The following is a 19,110-nucleotide window of genomic DNA, read 5'->3' on the forward strand; positions in this document are numbered from 1 at the left end:
AATGCAAATATTTGCATCTGTGTCGAAATTGAAGGGTCCATGGATTGTATACAAAATTTAAATGGTTGGGTTTACCAACATATAAGTAGACCAATGAGAGTTAATGACATGAGATTTGAATGGGCAAAGGAGAAAAATGAATAGTAGAATATTTTGCGTATAAAGAGGAAAGGAGATGTTTCAGATTCCCAAAAATGAATAATGATACAAATAAATATAAATAAATAAAATTAAAAAAATAAATAAAATGTAAAAATATAAAAAGGTAATATAAGTTACTATAAATAGAATAGGGAGAAATCGTGAGAATACCTGAGAGAGTGACACTTGGCAAACTTGCCAAAGTACTCCTTTTGCTTTATTATATTGAATGATGATATAACTTAATGTTTTGAGGAATAAAATATAAAATATAAAATTAAAAATGTATTCTTCGAAAGATATAAATGTTAATCTTAGATCTTAATTTTGACGGTGATGATTGATTACATAGAATTTGAGTATTTGAATGTAAAATTTTAGTGTAATTCTTTTAGGGTTGATATTTTATTGTCTTACTTTATATATTCATCTATCAACTAAGTTTGCGTAAGTAGTTAATTGTATTGTTTTTTCTAAACAAAACTTGCATTATATTGACTTAAATTATGTACCTATATTGAGTAAACAGATAGAATTAAATTTTATCTTTTAAGAATACATTAATAATGATGAAAAGATTACAAGAAGAATAAATAAAGTATTTTTTAAAGTTTATATAATTATTTTATATTGAAATTATTACTAATTAGTTGTTAAATCAATATTTTTGTAATTATCGGGTGTTGAACTCATTACCTCTAATATAAAAATAATTTTTTTTACAAGTAAGATGAGTTTTTAGAGGTGCCCACAAAAAAAAAAAATTGAACTGGCATAAATTTTTTATGATGTGGCAAAAATAAGACTATGTGGTATAAGATGTTAGAGTATGATATATATATATATATATATATATATATATATATATATATATATATATATATATATATATATATATATATATATATATATATATATATATATATATATATATATATATATATAGGATGTATCAAGTAGGAGAAATTTTTTAATAAGAGATAAGAGGATTCAATCATAATCATTGGATTAATCAAGAGAGAGAGAGGATTCAATCATAATCATTGGATTAATCAAGAGAGAAAGAGGATTCAATCATAATCATTGGATTAATCAAGAGAGAGAAATTAAATTATTTATTAAATTATTAATAAAACTATTATTTCTCTCTTTTGATTCATTCAATGGTTAACATTGAATATCTTATATATATATATATATATATATATATATATATATATATATATATATATATATATATATATATATATATATATAAAAGATGGCTAGTTAAATAACAAGGAATGCTTTTAAAAAGAAATCTATATGCTTCCTTTTAATGAGTTATACTTAGGGGTGTTCAAAATCAAACCGACCTATTAGAAAACTGAATCAAGTCAAACCGAAATCGCCAAAAACTGCATTTGGTTCGGATATGTTTGGACCGTTTTTTAACAAACCGCACGGTATTGATCGTTTTGCTGACTGTTTGGAGGTGTGTGTGCGTGCGCCATTTGTCTTCTTTTTCTGGTTGTTAATTTCGTGGAATATTTGGTGAGCTAGGAATGAGTTGATTTTTTCCAATAAGGTTTGGGACGTGTCGGGGGTGGTGAATTGTATTAAATCAATGGGGTGGGAATGGTTTTCGTTTATTGCTAACAAATGTCTTGAGTGTGATCGGGGCATTTGGTTGGCTAACCCGTCTTCTTTGGTGGAATTTTAGTTGGGTTTGCTTTGGCTTGTTGTGTGTTTTCTTTTGTATTTGGGTTGGCACCCCTTGTGCTCTTTAATACAAAGTTGTTTATCAAAAAAAACAAACCGCACGGTTTGGTTCGGTTTGCGGTTTGTATTTTACAAACCAAACCAAATCAAACCAAACCGCATTATGTTACAACCCCCAAACTTCAATTAACTTATATTCATCCAAAACTCAAACCTATTATGCATTATCCTTACGGTTACGAAAGATTCTTTCTTCCTTACACTTAAGGTTTTAATTTAAGTCTTCTCAAATCTCTCTTAGCGGTATTGTGCATTCTTCTCATCTTCTTTTCCAAGTACATATCACATATTATTTTCTATTCTTTCATCTCTTAAATTCTTTCTTTTTCATCTTAATATTTTTATTCTATCGTTCTCTCTTCCAATTACGTTTTTAATGTTCCTCTTATCTAATCTCTCATCTCTTATGCTCTTTCTTTTTCATCTTCTCTAATATTTCATCTCCTCTTTTTTTTAATTTCATTATAATTTTTTGATATTATTTTATACTACTATTTTATATTTTTTATTCCACTTTTATCTAATATTATTTTTGTATATTAAAAGGAAAGTTGTTATCCAAATATCATGAATTTTGTTGTTATTTGATAACGCATAAATAACTAAATACAAAGTTATGTTGTCATCCATATGTGTATGTATCGCTCAATAAATTTTATTAAAAAAACCGAACCAACCGAACCAATCCAAACCGCATTGATTTGGTTTGGTTTAGTTTTATTTCTAAAAGTCAACCAAACCAAACCGAACCACACACTTTTTTTTCTTGCGGTTCGGATGATTTTTTACATAAAAACCACCTAAACCGCACCGCAAACACCCCCCTAATTATACCTAATTAATATCAATGTCTGCGTCTGAAAGAGCTGGTCTCCAAAAGGAAAAGTTGTTAGATACGTAGAAATATTTAAAATGTTATGGTTGAATGAAAGTAAACTAACATAGTTTATGGCAAAAAGTAACATTCTTTAATTTCTTTTAGTTTTGAAGCTAAAATCCAGTTACAGTAAAAATGTAATATTGTAGACGCATAATATTGAAAAGTGAACAAAATCGTGTTTGAGGACTGCAAACTCATGTTTGATGGAGTTATAATATTTAATCAAACATGTGAATAATACTTTAGCAGTTGAGATTTTGATGTTGTTGACTTGTTGGTAATACTACTAGTAGTTGGTTTGAATCGTGTCATAACAATTACACAAGCAAAGAAAATGAAAAAACAAGACCCACCTAACTACCAAACTAACAACACCACCTCACCATCTAGATACAAAATAAATTAATAGATTTGGAAAAAAAAAACATTAAATTAATACCAAGATAATAGAAAAAATAATGAGAAGAACTAATATTCCATTTCACAAGATATTATTTAATATAATTAAATTTATATAATTATTATTTATTTTATAATTAAGTAATTCATTGTAATTTACATTCACATGAATATTTTGTTAATTAAAAAAATAATCAGAGAAAAATAAGCATGTCAAATTCAAATGAAGCATGCTATTATTCCTTTTTCTTTTGTCGGTAATACTTTAAGCTAAGTTTTGGTTAATGTGGACTTTTTGACTTTGACAATCTTATATAAAAGTTTTATTTAAATGTAGGGTTGGCAAAATAGATTATCCGCCCCGTTTAGGCCCGTTCCGCAAAAGCCCGCGAAAAAATGGGGCGGAGCGGAGCAGACATATTTGAGAGTGCGGGTCTAAAACTTTATCCCGTCCCGCAAAAAAGTGAGCACTACTACGGAAAAGAGCTACCAAAACGCTTTTTTTGGGCTACTAAAGCGCTTTAAAGCGCTGCCAAAGGCAGCGCTGCTGTAGGTAACGACAGCGCTTTTGAAACTCCAAAAGCGCTCTCGTAGATCCCCCTATAAGAGTGCTTTCTCCAGAAAAGGCTCTCGTATCCCCCCAAAAGCAGCGCTTTTTCCAGAAAATCGCTCTGGTAGCCCCCCTATAAGAGCGCTTTTTCCAGAAAAGCGCTCTGGTAGTCCCCCTATCAGAGCTCTTTTTCACTACAACGCGGAAGGGCTTTAAAAGCGCTTTTTTTGGACTACTAAAGCGCTTTAAAGCACTTTAAAGCCTGCACTGCCGTAGGTAACGAAAGCGCTTTTGAAAGCGCTCTGGTAGCCCCCCTATAATAGCGCTTTTTCCAGAAAAGCGCTCTGGTAGCCCCCCTATAAGAGCGCTTTTTCCAAAAAAGCGCTCTGGTAGCCCCCCTATAAGAGCGCTTTTTCTAGAAAAAAAGCTCTGGTAGCCCCCCTATAAGAGAGCTTTTTCTGGAAAAAGCGCTCTGGTAGCCACCCCTATAAGAGCGCTTTTCCAAAAGCGCTTTCGTAGGTTGCGTTTTTTTTATTTTTTATGTTTTTTTTTAATCTTAGGCAGCGCTTTTAGTAATAAAGCGCTTTAGTAGGTGGCCCTTTAAGAGCGTTTTTTAAAAGCGCTGTCGTTGCTAAATAAGGTATTTTAAAGTGCAACCTGTAATTTCAGCCTCCCAGTTCGACCTGTAATATTTTCGACCTGTAATATATTTTCAACCTGTAATATACTTTCGACGATATATTTTCAACCATAGGTAGGACAATATATATATATATACTAATATAATACCATTATAATATCCAAAATTATATATATACATCATTATAGTTCCTGTCAAACAAACTAAATCATGTAAAGTATGAATACAGAAAGTTTCACATGTAACTAACTCATGTCAAACAAACTAAATCAGTAACATCAACAATATTATACTTCAAATATTGGCAACAGTATGAACAAAGTTAGTAACCATCCTAGAGTACTATAATATTATACTTCAAATCGACACAAATCCTACATGAATAGCTGATGAATATAAAATTGACACAAATCCTCTTTGATTTCTTCCAACTTAAGTCTCGTGTAAGAAGCAGCATAGAAGTCGTCAAAGTACTACAGAACAAAAACATAATATGAATGATTTAGTTAAATGTAATAAATTATAAGAAGTTATCTAATTAAGTTATAAATCCATACCGTGATTGGAATCTCTAATTGATTCGTTTGAAGGATTTCTTTCATAAACCTCAAAACATAGTATCCGCAATCTGAACTGTTTCGCTGTATCGAACACTACATAGAAAAACAAATAAGATTTTATAGTTGTCTTGTTTTATCAAGTAGCATAAATATTATAAGCAAAAATTGTGAAAATTAATGTACCTGCACTTTGATCCAAGTAATGTTGTTTGATTTAGTCCGGGATACATGTGCGTCTCGTTGACTTCGGAACACTTGTATTGATCTAACAAAAATATAAAAGCATATATTTAGATCAATCTCACAAATAATTAAATACATAAATATACACGAATATTTAGAACGATCCCACTTACGTATCAATCATTGTCTTCATAGTCGGATAATTGGTCCACTCACCATCTACCGAATTCAGAAAATATACCACTTCTCTTATAGGGTTGATAGCAAGCAACAACCAGTGTGCTCTATAAATTAAAACAATAGAGCACACTTTTAATATTTTCACGTACCCTTTTAATATTTTCATATAACGTTCAGCAGGGTACATCCATCTCATATAAGCTGGTCCGCACAATTGTGCCTCTTTCACAAGATGAACGACTAGATGAACCATTATGTCAAAAAACGAGGGAGGAAAATACATTTCAAGATCACATAAAGTAACAACTATCTATTTTTGCAATGTTGGTAAGATCGCGGGATCGATCACCTTACTGCAAATTGACCTGAAGAAAAAACACAACTTAGTTATTGCGCTTCTTACTTTTTCTGGCAGAATAGAACGTATACCTATTGGTAAAAAATGTTCCATTATAACATGGCAATCATGCGTCTTCAAACTCTTTAACGTGAGGTCTTTCATGGACACAAGTCTTCTAATATCTGAAGAGTAGCCTTCTGGAACTTTAACTTCACTGAGGAACTTACACAATGTTTTCTTCTCCTTTCTAGATAGAGTGTAAACAGCAGGTGGCAGATATGTTCGTCTTCCTTTCGTCACGGGTCCCAATTCAGTTCTCATTCCCATGTTTACCATGTCCTTCCTTATGTTAAGGCCATCCTTAGACTTTCCTTGTATATTGAGTAACGTACCTATAACACTGTCAAATACATATTTTTCAATATGCATAACATCCAAGAAATGTCTTACATACAACAAATTCCAATATGGAAGTTCAAAAAAAATTGTCTTCTTCTTCCACCCACCCTTGACAAGTGAATGTGCAAAAGGCTTGCCAAACTGATTGCTCACATCTTTCACCTTTTCAAAAATTTGATCACCTGACAAAAAAGGCGGGGCTGTACGATGTTTGGCCTTTCCATTGAATGCTTTTCTCCACCCACGGTAGTGATGATTAGAATTTAAGAATCTACGATGGACGAGAAAGACATTCTTCTGACAAAGATCCAATCGTGTCGTATCGGTTTCATCTTCACAAACAGGACACGCTTTTTGACCTTTATTGTTGTACCCGGATAGATTTCCGTATGCTGGAAAATCATTAATTGTTCCAAACAACATCACCCTCAAGTTGAAACTTTCTTTCCTATACCCATCGTAAACCTCCACACCGTTCTCCCACAAAAACTTTAAATCTTTGATTAAGGGTGCCAAGTATACGTCTATGTCATTCCCTGGTTGTTTAGGCCCAGAAATTAGCATAGATAACATCATATACTTACGCTTCATACATAGCCACGGAGGTAGGTTATAAATCATAAGAATCACAGGCCATGTGCTATGCGAGATACTTTGAATACCTAGCGGGTTCATTCCATCAGTAGACAATGACAAGCGAAGGTTTCTTGCTTCTTTTCCAAACTCAGGATAATCAGTATCAACTTTCATCCACTATGGTGAGTCTGCCGGATGTCGCAACTTTCCATCAATAATTCTTTCATCTGCATGCCAAGTCAAGTGTCTTGAATCAGTTTCACTATGATACATGCGTCTAAATCTCGGAATTATAGGAAAATATCATAAGACTTTGGCCAGAGACAACTTTTTCTTATATCGAGGGGCACCGCATTTAGGACACTCATTCAACGCTGCATACTCGTTTCGAAACAAAACGCAATCGTTTGGACATGCATGTATCTTATCATAGCTCATGCCAATAGAGGACAACATCTTTTTGGCCTCATACGTTCGGTTGGGAAGAACATTATCATCTGGTAGCATATCTTTCATAAGGGCTAATAACTCTGTGAAACTTTTATCCGACCATCCATTGTCCGCCTTTAAGTTGTACAACTTTAACACCACAGACAATCTTGTGAATTTTGTACAACCATCATACAACGGTTTCTCTGCATCGCTTACCAACCTCTCAAACATTTTGGGACAATCCTCAAGATCTTCTTCAAGCACTTCTGCAATCTCTTCGACTCGATCATAATCATATGTGTCTGTGCAATCGTCGTTTGAAGCATACTTCGTATTACACCTCGACTGAACATTCCCGTTACTTTTCTCACCATGCATTGTCCAACATGTATAACTTCTATCAATTCCAAACCGTAGTAAATGCGATGCCAACTGATTCCCGTCAACCTTACCCCCATAACAGCAACCCAAGCAAGGAAACGCCATTTGAATCGGGTCTTCGGCGTGTGCAACCGCAAACTTAACGAATTCCCATACCTCTTTCTCGTACTCTTTCGACAATCGCTTTGAATTCATCCATGTCTTATCCATGTCTTAATTAAGCTAAACAAAAACAACTAATTAGTAACCCCTATAGCAAATTCGCAAAGTTAGTAAGTTCATCACTTAACGAACGATTAACAACATTGACATCAAGAATCATAACAACATTGTAAAAACAACGGAGAACGAAACTCAATATTTAAAGTTAAGTAAACACAACGGTAAATATGGTCATCGATTCACAAATGAGAACGAAACTCAATAACTCATGCTATAATTCAAATCAATTCCAATTTCTCTTGTAAATATGACATTAAACTAATTTCAAGCTGTTGTGAGAGAACTAAGTGGAGTTTATTGTTGTCATTGTCACGGAGTCGGTATTAATTCTTAGTAGTTTTGTTTTGTAATAATATTTACAAGTGTGTGTCTTTTAATAATATTTACAATAAGAGGAATGCACAACTAGTAGTTCCTAATAGATTTAGGCATAAATAAAATTTGATAAATTCTCCTGAAAGACAAACAGGGAGAGTATACAAAGTCAATCAGAAGAAAGTTTAACCCTCATTAGCTATGAGACTAATCGATTAAAATAACACCATTTGCCTTTTGCTCATCATTAAACTGCAAATATTATTATTGAAAAATCTGGACAACCATGTGCAAAATGAGGTTTTGTGGAATCTATTAAATTAACGAATTAACATAGCTAATACTTCCATTTTGAAGTTTCTACACTAACTATATGCACATTAAAATGATCAAATTGCAGTCACTAGTTAAGCCGAGCACTACGCGGAATAATCAGAAAAGGAAAGAGGAAACCCTGGATGGAGTTTGTTAGAGTTTGTGGCGGCCGACGACTGAGTTAACTTCCAGCACAACTTGACTGAAGGTAACAACCTGTTCACCTGAAAAAAATTGGAAAAATGCAGCTGAGCTATAAACTTCCTAAGACTTGCACCAAATGTAAAATTCAACTATAAGAATAAACGAGAAAAAGCACAAACCATATTAATTCAAACTCAAAACGTACAAGCTTATCATATCAATGAGAACTAAACTGAATCATAATTTTTAAAACAAATTCGTAAAAAATTGAGCCTAGCATTTCAGCACTATAGAGGGCAACTTTGTCGGTCTCCGCCTTCCGTCCATCTACTTCGCAATTTATATATAGAACTAACATTTACATCAACAGAGTCTTGAGAACTTAATCATGCTAGCAGTATTGTCAATCGCATATGGCAGAAAATAGCGGCTTGTTCAATTTGTATTACACTATAGTTCAAACACTTTGGCCTAAAACACCGTATCAGAAAGCAACAATGATTTGTTCAAATTTCGCAAGACTATAGCCCTGTACCATTGCTATTTGACAGTGATGTGTTTTAGTTTTAGTCTGAGTTAAATAAAAAATTGATAAAACCTTTTCTGATTAAACAAACCCTAACGCCAATTGCAATGACTGTATTCAAAATTCGAGCACAAAACCCAGCTAAACGAACAAGATTCATTAGAAATCAAAGATACCTGATGTGAAAATCAAAATCGCTTCGAACTCAGCTATGCAGAATGGGAAGATTTGTTACGGCGGCGAGAACTTTGCTGCTGGGCTACGGCGGTGAAGAGAAGGAAATGATAGTAGGATGAATGTCGTTGCAGTGAAGAGAAGGAGATGATTAAAGGGCTCTACGGCGGCGATTTTGGGCGAGAAATAGTGGTGAACAGTAGCAGTAGCGCGAAGGGTTTCGTTATCTGAGAGAAGAACAATGAAGAAAAATAGCGTGTTCGGTTAATTTTGTTTTAGAAATTTTAATTTTAAATTAGCTACGAGAGCGCTTTTCAAAAGCGCCTTTGTACCCCACCTATACCAGCACTTCTTAGAATAAAAGCGCTTTCGTATCCTACACCTATACCAGCGCTTTTAGAAAGCGCTCTTGTATCCCACCCTTTACCAGCGCTTTTAGAAAGCGCTCTCGTACCCCCCCCCCTTTACCAGCGCTTTCTAGAAAGCGCTCTTGTACCCCCCCCCCTTTACCAGTGCTTTTTTTCCTTGTTTTTTTGTTTTGGTTTTAGCGAAACCTATAGCAGCGCTTTTTCCTAAAAGCGTTTTCGTAGGGGTGCTGCTAAAAGACAAATTTGGCATAGTGTTTCTGGAAAAAGCGCTCTGGTAGCCCCCCCTATAAGAGCGCTTTTCCAAACGCGCTTTCGTAGGTTGCGTTTTTTTTTATCTTTTATGCTTTTTTTTAATCTTAGGCACCTCTTTTAGTAATAAAGCGCTTTAGTAGGTGGTCCTTTAAGAGCGTTTTTTAAAAGCGCTGTCGTTGCTAAATGAGGTATTTTAAAGTGCAACCTGTAATTTAAGCCTCCCAGTTCGACCTGTAATATTTTTGACCTGTAATATATTTTCAACCTGTAATATTTTCGATCTGTAATATATTTTCGACGATATATTTTCAACCATAGGTAGGACAATATATATACTAATATAATACCATTATAATATCCAAAATTATATATATATATATATATATATACATCATTATAGTTCCTGTCAAACAAACTAAATTATGTAAAGTATGATATATATATATATATATATATATATATATATATATATATATATATATATATATATATATATATATATATATATATATATATATATATATATATATATATATATATATATATATATATATATACAGAAAGTTTCACATGTAACTAACTCATGTCAAACAAACTAAATCAGTAACATCAACAATATTATACTTCAAATAGTGGCAACAGTATGAACAAAGTTAGTAACCACCTAGAGTACTATAATATTATACTTCAAAAGTTTGATCGTTTCCCGGCCTGGTCCTGCAAAGTATGAACAGAACAACACGGTCAATTAAAGGCTCAACATCAACAAAAACAAACATGAAACAAACTATCAGTTTCAGATCAATCCACCAATGTTGTAATGTGTCATCAATCCACCAATGTAATGTGTCATCAATCCAGTTTCAAATCAAACTATCAGCACCACTTAACAACAACAAAAACAAAAATGATTCATATAACAACGTCATCATCGTCAACTAATATTAATTAAGCAAAATGAACCAACATCCACCAAAGAAACTCAAACACAAAGTCATTATCAAAATAATGTATTCATAAAACTGTTCACACAATAATGTATTCAAACCTATATGAATAGTTGCTGAATATAAAATTGACACAATTCCTCTTTGATTTCTTCCAACTTAAGTCTCGTGTAAGAAGCAGCAGAGAAGTCATCAAAGTACTACATAAACAAAAACATAATATGAATGATTTAGTTAAATGTAATAAATTATAAGAAATTATCTTAATTAAGCTAAACAAAAACCATCAAACTTTCACTCTTCACAAGTAACCCCTATAGCGAATTCCCATACCCCTTTCTCGTACTCTTTCGACAATCAGTTTGAATTCATCCATGTCTTATCCATGTCTTAATTAAGCTAAACAAAAACGATCAAACTTTCACTCTTCACAAGTAACCCCTATAGCAAATTCAATTCACAAAGTTAGTAAGTTCATCACTTAACGATTAACGAAATTGACATCAAGAATATTCCACATGTCGGAATAATGAGCAAAGCTCTTGAGCCTCTTTCATTTCTTCTTTGAAAGTAGATAACATTAAACAAGTGGCTATCAATGAGGGTACTCTTATGTTTGTAGTTTACCATTAAACAAAATATTAAAATCAAGTGGTTACAAAAAGTAGGTGCATGTGATCATATTATAACACATCATGAAGCATTAACGTGTATGTATTAATGAAAAGGAGCCCCAAAACAACTTCATCAACAGATATTGGCCCCAAAGGGACATACATGCTTAGAAGATAAATAGTATTATAAAGTTCTATGTATCACCACAACAAAATTTTAAAACTGCAGCAGGTAATTTCCAAGCTAGTGAGAGGTTTACTTTGTAAAAACGTTTTTTGTTTTCATTTCTTAGAATATGTGTTCATTTTAGCATTGCTAATAAGATGAGAGAATTTTGAAGCGAGTAATTATGATGAAAAGAAGATAAAATGCATGTTTGGAAATGTTGAAAATAGTTTACTGTCATTTTTCTTAGTTTTTAAAATGCAACACAATTGTTCACTTCAAAATATTTCTTTTCCTATTTAAGAAATGAAAATCCTTTTATGTAATTAGAAAATGAAAATAAAAAAAAAGACTAGGATCTGGCTGAACAATACACTAGAATCTGCCTCACCCTAAACTTAAAACCTTATAGTTTACATTGATCCCACAACTTCCATATGAAAAACAAAGACACTATGGAGTAGTTTACCAAAACAAGACAAGTTCTCATACATCACATTGAAATGTCAACGGGTTCAAAACCATTATCTAATTCAAGTTTTCAGCAACACACTATTAACTAACTCTCAACATAAAAGAAACATCCACTAGAGACAATATGCACAAAAACAATGCATAAAGATTAAAAAAAAGTACCTGATTCTTGGTAAGACGTCTTCTAATAGCTCTTGTCTTCTTAGGACGCAAATCCAAAGGAAAGTATTTTTTCTTCTTATAAGCCTCCCTCAGTGCCGACTTTTGCTTCTGTGAGATCACAGTCAAAACCTGAGCTATTGAAAGCCGAACAACTTTTCTGCATTCAAACAATAAAAACAATCAAATTCATACACAATCAATGAAAACCCATCACATCTAAACCACAACAAAAAGTATCCTTCAAAAACATAAATCAGTTTCCACACAAATTAACCATTACAGAATATATTTGTATATTAGAACTGAAATTCAGATAAATTCATAAAACATAGATATTATAAAACTGAACTAAATTAAAACAACAAACATTAAAATTATAACAGATTATAACAGAATAGAGAATGTACATTTTGGAGAGCTTATTTGGGGCTCCACCAGTGACCTTAGCAACGCGGAGAAGAGCGAGTTCTGCTTTCAGATCCTTCAATTGGTGGATTCATGTTTTATTTGTTCAATGAGCAGAAAAAGATATATGTGAAGTGAAGCAGCAACCAATCCATAAGAGCGAGGAAGTAAAATAGTGGGAAGACTTTACCTGAACCCTAAAATCCCAATTCTGTGTAAGCAGAAGCACAAAACGGCGGTAGCAGCGGCGGCGGCGGTAGCAGCGGCGGTGGTGTCAGCAGCGGCGGCGGCTAGTGAGAGTGAGACGATGACGAAGGGACTGAGACCACGACAGAGGGACTGAGAGCGAGGAAGCAGAGAGTACGTGAGAGAGGAAGAAGAAGATGTACGGAGGGAGTTTTGTGTTTCTGAAAAATAGCGTGTTTTAGTTTTATGAAATATAAATTTTAAAATGGGCTACCAGAGCGCTTTTCAAAAGCGCTTTCATACACCACCTATACCAGCGCTTTAATACCAAAAGCGCTTTCGTAACACCCCCTTATAAGAGCGCTTTCATAACCCTACCTATAAGAGCGCTTTACAAAAACGCTTTCATAACACACCCTATAAGAGCGCTTTTCAAAAGCGCTTTCATTACCCCCCTATAAGAGCGCTTTTCTAACGTGATTTTTAATTTTGTTTTTAGCGAAACCTACGAAAGCGTTTTGGGCAAAAGCGCTTTCATAGGTATGCTGCTAAAAGTCAAATTTGGCATAGTGGAGGGTGGGGCGGGTAAAGTCCGTGGGCATTGAATCTTTTAGGACTTAAAATAGTAAAATTGTATAAAATAGCTCATGCCCGCAAAATCCCAAAAAAAACGGGGCAGACACATTAAAGAGAGCGGACCTAAAACCTTGCCCCGTCCCGCAAAAAAGTGCGGACAAAATGGGCTTTCCCCGTGCGCCAAGCCCGTTTGACCATCCCTAATTTAAATATTGAGTAAGAATTCATTTAAGTTTTATTTTTAATTTTGTAAAAAATTCATTTTTATTTGTGTTAAAAACGTTAAAAATTAAAAAAGATGTTTGTTTAATCAACATAATATGTGAAAGTGGACAACATGACTCACCATATAAAGAGAATTTCGTATTCAATTTAGTATTTTGTATTGGTTTCATAGTACATACCAAAAAATTTAGTCGTAAAAAATCTTAGAACTTCTAAAAATTAAATATTTAATTATAATGGATGAACCAAAAACACTTCGTTTTAATAGTTGCCTCAAGTCTCGCATTACATTAGGCCAGCCATGGGTACATGTAAACTAGCATCATATTCAATTGTAAAGAATATAGTCATTTGAAACCACATCATTCTAAAAAATTTTAGGCTTAATTAGTGGTGAAGTCCTTTAACTTAATTTCAATTTCACTTTATTCCCTTAACTAACAAACGTTACATTGTAGTCCCTTAAACCTGTTATGTAAGTCTATTTAGTCATTTCCGTCAAATTTTGTGAAAAAATCGTTAGCTTGCATAGGTGGCATGACAACAGGGCAGTTGGTCAAAATTTGAATTAGCTTTTCGAAGGTTAAAATCCCCGCAAATTGTTAATATGTAAACAAAAAATAATAATGTTAAGCAATCAGCCATTAGATAAAAATCAAATTTCTCAAATTGACTCAATCACTCAAATCAATATAAAAATTAACAGAGTTTAAAAGCTTTTTCATACAAATATCTCATATGAAAGCAATTTGAAACAAATTTGACAACAAAATTGTTCTCTTAAGATAAACCAAGATGTTCCAAATAATAAATAACCAAACTAAAATCATAAACAAAAACTAGAGAAAATTCTATACGAAGAATTAACATATAATTACAAAAGGCATCTCAAATGCAGATACAATGGTAGTTGAATCAAAGGAGATGAAAATGCCAATTAATTTCTAAATTTGTGCAGTCAAGTGAGGTTTTCACTTTATTTAAAGTTGTTTGTCTGCGGTGCATCAGTGAGCGTGGAAGTTTCCTTATCAAAGCTTTCCATTTTGATTCAAATACATAGGATACAAACATCAAACTCAAACAATAAAATAGATCAATTCTAAAATCGAGACATATTGGTGCACAAATAAGGCATGAAATATTTTTCCAAAAATATCAATAGAGATGTTTCTATAAGTACCGTGATAGAACTCCATTTAAATTAATTTCATATGAAAGTAATGTTCTGTTATTGAAACTCATCATGATCACAAGCCACATAGAACAAATTTTGAAGCAGGAAAAGCTAAACCTATAAAACAAACTAGATAAACAGTAAGCAAATAATTAGAAAAACCAACACCTACTAACACCTCTACTATCATTCCTCTCCCTCTATAATTGTTCCACACTTTTCAATACCTATGCAAGTTCACTTGAACCAAAACACACACACACACACGCAAAGTGCAAAGAGAAATCATGGAAGGTAATTTCAAAGTAATTTCACATATATGAGAATCCTCACCTGAGTGTAATGCACTTGATATGAGTGTAATTTCACAGATTTATGAATCCTGACCTGAACAACAAACAAAGACCATAGATTTGAGTGTAATTTCACAGATCTATGAATCCTGATCTATGAATCATTAACGAAAGGCTTGATGGTTGGCATGAAACACTGAAGACACCGAACATTGAACACTGAAAACACTCTGCACCATGTAAACAAAAACAAAAAGCAAAGTTTTTAATACATCCACTACAACATTTTTGGCCTACAGCCACGCTAATTTTTTCCGCAACTCAAAAACTGTGGCCACATACAAGATTTGGCCAGAGTTTTCAAATCATAGACATATGTTTTGAAAAATTAAACCCGGAGTATGAAACTGTGGTCTTTTCTTCATTTTCCACAATTAACAAACTTTATATTTTAAGCCACAAATAAAAATCGTGGCATTATAATTTTCACTTCAAACTGTGGCCCAAACCCAAAAAAGTATATCCTGCCAGAATTTCCGTCTCGTTAATTTTTTTTTCTAATTTTTTTTAGATTCAAAAAATTGAAAAAGTAAATACAAGGATCCTCTTTCTCATTCCTTCCTCGCGTAACCTTATTCCTCCTTCCTTCCTCGCGTCTCCTCTATTCCTGTTCTCCGCGAAATTCCTCACTTCGCCATTTCGGTACGATCCTCTTCTCCGTTTCTCCTCTTCTCCCTTTCTCCTCTTCTCCGCTTTGGTATGATCCTCTTCTCCGTTTATCCTCCTCTCCTCTTCTACCATTTCTTTCATGATTTTATGTGACAAGGATGCATGTAGTTCATTTGCGTTGATTTAATCTAGATTTTGTTTTGCAGTTTTGATTCCTTTGTTGAGGTACCAACAAAAGCTTCCCCTTGTCGATTACCATTGGAGTTACTTGTGCTAATATCGACGGTACGGTTTCATTTTTAATTTTGTTATGGTTTCATTTTTAACCGTATTGTTATGGTGATTTGAAACAGAGTGGATTGAGGTGAGTAACTAGGGTTGAAGGTCTTGACAACGAGAGTGGCACTGAGTTTTTTTAGGGTGAGTAGCTAGGGTTGAAACTGATATGGAATTGAGGTTGAGAAAGTCTGTTAGTAACTGATTCAAGTTAACTGCTATGTTATGTTGGTGTTAGTGATGTTAGCTTTTAGTTAGTTCAATTATTCTTGTTAATTTTTTTGTTAAACTATGCAGTTTTAAATCTGTTCTGTGTTGTGTGTTTCAAATATTTAGATTATAAAGTGATGGACAAAGAGTGGATTAAATTTCCAAGGTTTAGTCAAGAGTGGTTTGAACTGGAAAATTCAAGGAAGATGCAATCATTATGTATGCGACTATTTAGGTACTATGGGTTATAGTAGTCTCACATCAGGTTGTTCTAATACCTGTTTATGGAGAACCCTTTTTTAGAAAATGATAGAGCGTGAATCAATATTGTTGTCCATCTTTTTCATCTTGATGAAATTTCAAAATTTTACTTGTCTTCGATGTTGATCTAATGATGACTTTGTTATTACTATAGAGACATGCTCGATCTGAAAAACTACATAGGGAAGGCAGACTGAAGGTCGTGCTCAACAACGATGGTGAGATAGAGAACCAAGAGGTCTCGAAGAAAGAAACCGAAGATAGTGGGATTGGTTCTTCAACAGTATGATTTCATTTGTAACTCGGCTGCATATCCCACAGTCACATATTCGTGGCTAAAGCGTAAAACCACGGTTATTTTGCATCTAGCCGTGTTTTTTTGGCCATGGTGGATGACCTTTTTTTTTGTGGTGATAAAATGTCAAGCTAGATATATAAATAAAGTATTCATGAGTTTCAAAGATAAGAGATTAGAAATTGGTAAAATTACTGAAGACAAAGAGGATGAGCTAAATTGCAAGTTAAATTATGGAGCTCAAAAGTTATATATTTTTTAGCAGAAGTGAGAAGCAGAAGGAACTTGGTAGAATGTGTGTTGAAGCCTACAAATTTTGGATTTTTAAGTATCAAAACAATGTGTACTGAAGCTTCCATTGAATGTTTGTATTCGTATCTTGACGATTTGAAGATGGATGAAGTTTGTATGTGTGATGAAGATTAATTGAGTTTGAAGATGAATGAAGCTTCGTTTGGAATTTAGGGTTTTCTCCGAGAACTGAAGTGGAGTGAAATTGAAATTTTTTTAGTATGCATAAGTAACTAAATAAAAAATTAATCCATGTCATTTAATAAACGTCAACTGGAACGCCACGCTTGCAAAAACTAACATAAGTTCATAAAATTTAACGAACAGGATCAAAGTGGCTAACAGAAGTATAATTAAAGGATCTAAAAAAAACATTTATTAAATAAAGAACTTAATTGAAATCTAAAATTAAGTTAAGGTAACAAAATGCATTAAGCCAAAAGTTTACATTATCTTCATTGTTCACCAACATAGTATTAAAAAATGGGATAGAAGCATCATAAAGCAAAATAGAGGTGATTGGCATTGTTTTTAATCACACACTAAGTATGTGTTTGGCTTAACTTCTGCATGTCTTAAATCACATTTCAATACATACTTTAATGTGATTTTAATAAGCTACAAATTGCAGATTTTACCATTTTTCCTTTCTTATGGCATTAGTTTTAACGTGAAAACAAACATTGCATTAGTATTTGGTTGTAATATATTGGTATGAAATAAAAAACTTGCTGATAAAAAAAAGGGTTAATACCTATTTTCCCCCCTGCCATATAGGCGACATTTGAAAAACCCCCTGCAAAAAAAAAAGGTTGCAAGAATTCCCCTAACATTTGAAGATTCTCTCATTTTAAACCTTCGTCAGATCCAGTCATCCAAAATGCTTACGTGGCATGTATTTTTTTGATTTTTTTAATTTTTTTCGTTGACTGGATAGCCCAGGTGGCTTTTATATTTTATTTATTTATTAATTTTAATTCCATGTGGCAATTATTATTATTATTTTATTGTCAAGTTGTTAAAATGCTAAATATTAAAGCTAAAAAACATGGTCTCAATGGGAGTTGAACCCATGACACCAAACTTACTAAAAGCACAACGTTACCACTCAGCTGCAGTTTTGTTCTTGTCATTTAGTTGCCTTTGCTAATACTTAATAGATTCTGAAAACGTTATTATAAACCAAAGAATCATAGTTAATTGCTATTTAAAACGTTATTATAAACCAAAGAATCATAATTAATAATAGATACTTTTATATGGTTCAGTTAGTATAAACTAAATTATTAATTATTATATAAAACATAAAAATATTTTTATATGGTTTAGTTAGTATAAACTAAATTAATTATATTAATTAATTTAAAACTAGTTTAATTAATCTAGTTAAATTAAAACTAGTTAAAATATAAATGCAGTATGCTATTTAATTAGTTATAAATATAATAATGTTTTAAATATAATATAACTGCACTATGCTATATAATATAAATGCAGTATGCTATTTAATAACGTTATAAATATAATAACGTTTTAAATATAATAACTAAATTTAATTAAAACTAGTTATTTAATTATAATAACGTTTTAAATATTAATGTACTAAGATTAATATTTAAACTAATTTATGTAATTAAAAATAAACCAAATTAAAACTAAACTAAATTAATTATATTAATATAGTTAAATTAAAACTAGTAAAACCTATTTAAATTAAAATGCAGTATGCTACTAATATCATTCAAAATATTCAATGAACAAAATAGACCAATGGCTTAGTGAACAAAACATTTTTATTTAATAATTAAAACGTATGTTTTTATTTAATATTTAAATACATTTTATTTAATTTAATACATTTTAATTGTATTTGTTTAATAACTTTAAATATTAAATAAAAAATATTTTAATACATTTTTATTTAATAATTAAAACGTGTGTTTTTATTTAATATTTAAATACATTTTATTTAATTTAATACGTTTTAATTATTTATTTACAAATTTAAACGAATACAATTTAAAACTATAATTAAAAAAAATATTGTTGTAAATATTAAAATCAAATAATAAATATTAAAAAAATACATTTTTGTAATAATTAAAAATGAAAATAATAAATAATTGAAATAAAAATAAATATTTTAAA

At 32.1% G+C, this 19,110-nt stretch overlaps 1 pseudogene; it reads right to left on the reverse strand.

The window, feature by feature from the left end:
• Nucleotides 1-6,886: 6,886 nt before the first annotated feature.
• On the reverse strand, nucleotides 6,887-15,761 carry LOC131649829 (uncharacterized; annotated as a pseudogene).
• Nucleotides 15,762-19,110: the final 3,349 nt, after the last annotated feature.

The sequence above is a fragment of the Vicia villosa genome, linkage group LG2 (assembly GCF_029867415.1).
Source record: "Vicia villosa cultivar HV-30 ecotype Madison, WI linkage group LG2, Vvil1.0, whole genome shotgun sequence".
Lineage (NCBI taxonomy): Eukaryota > Viridiplantae > Streptophyta > Magnoliopsida > Fabales > Fabaceae > Vicia > Vicia villosa.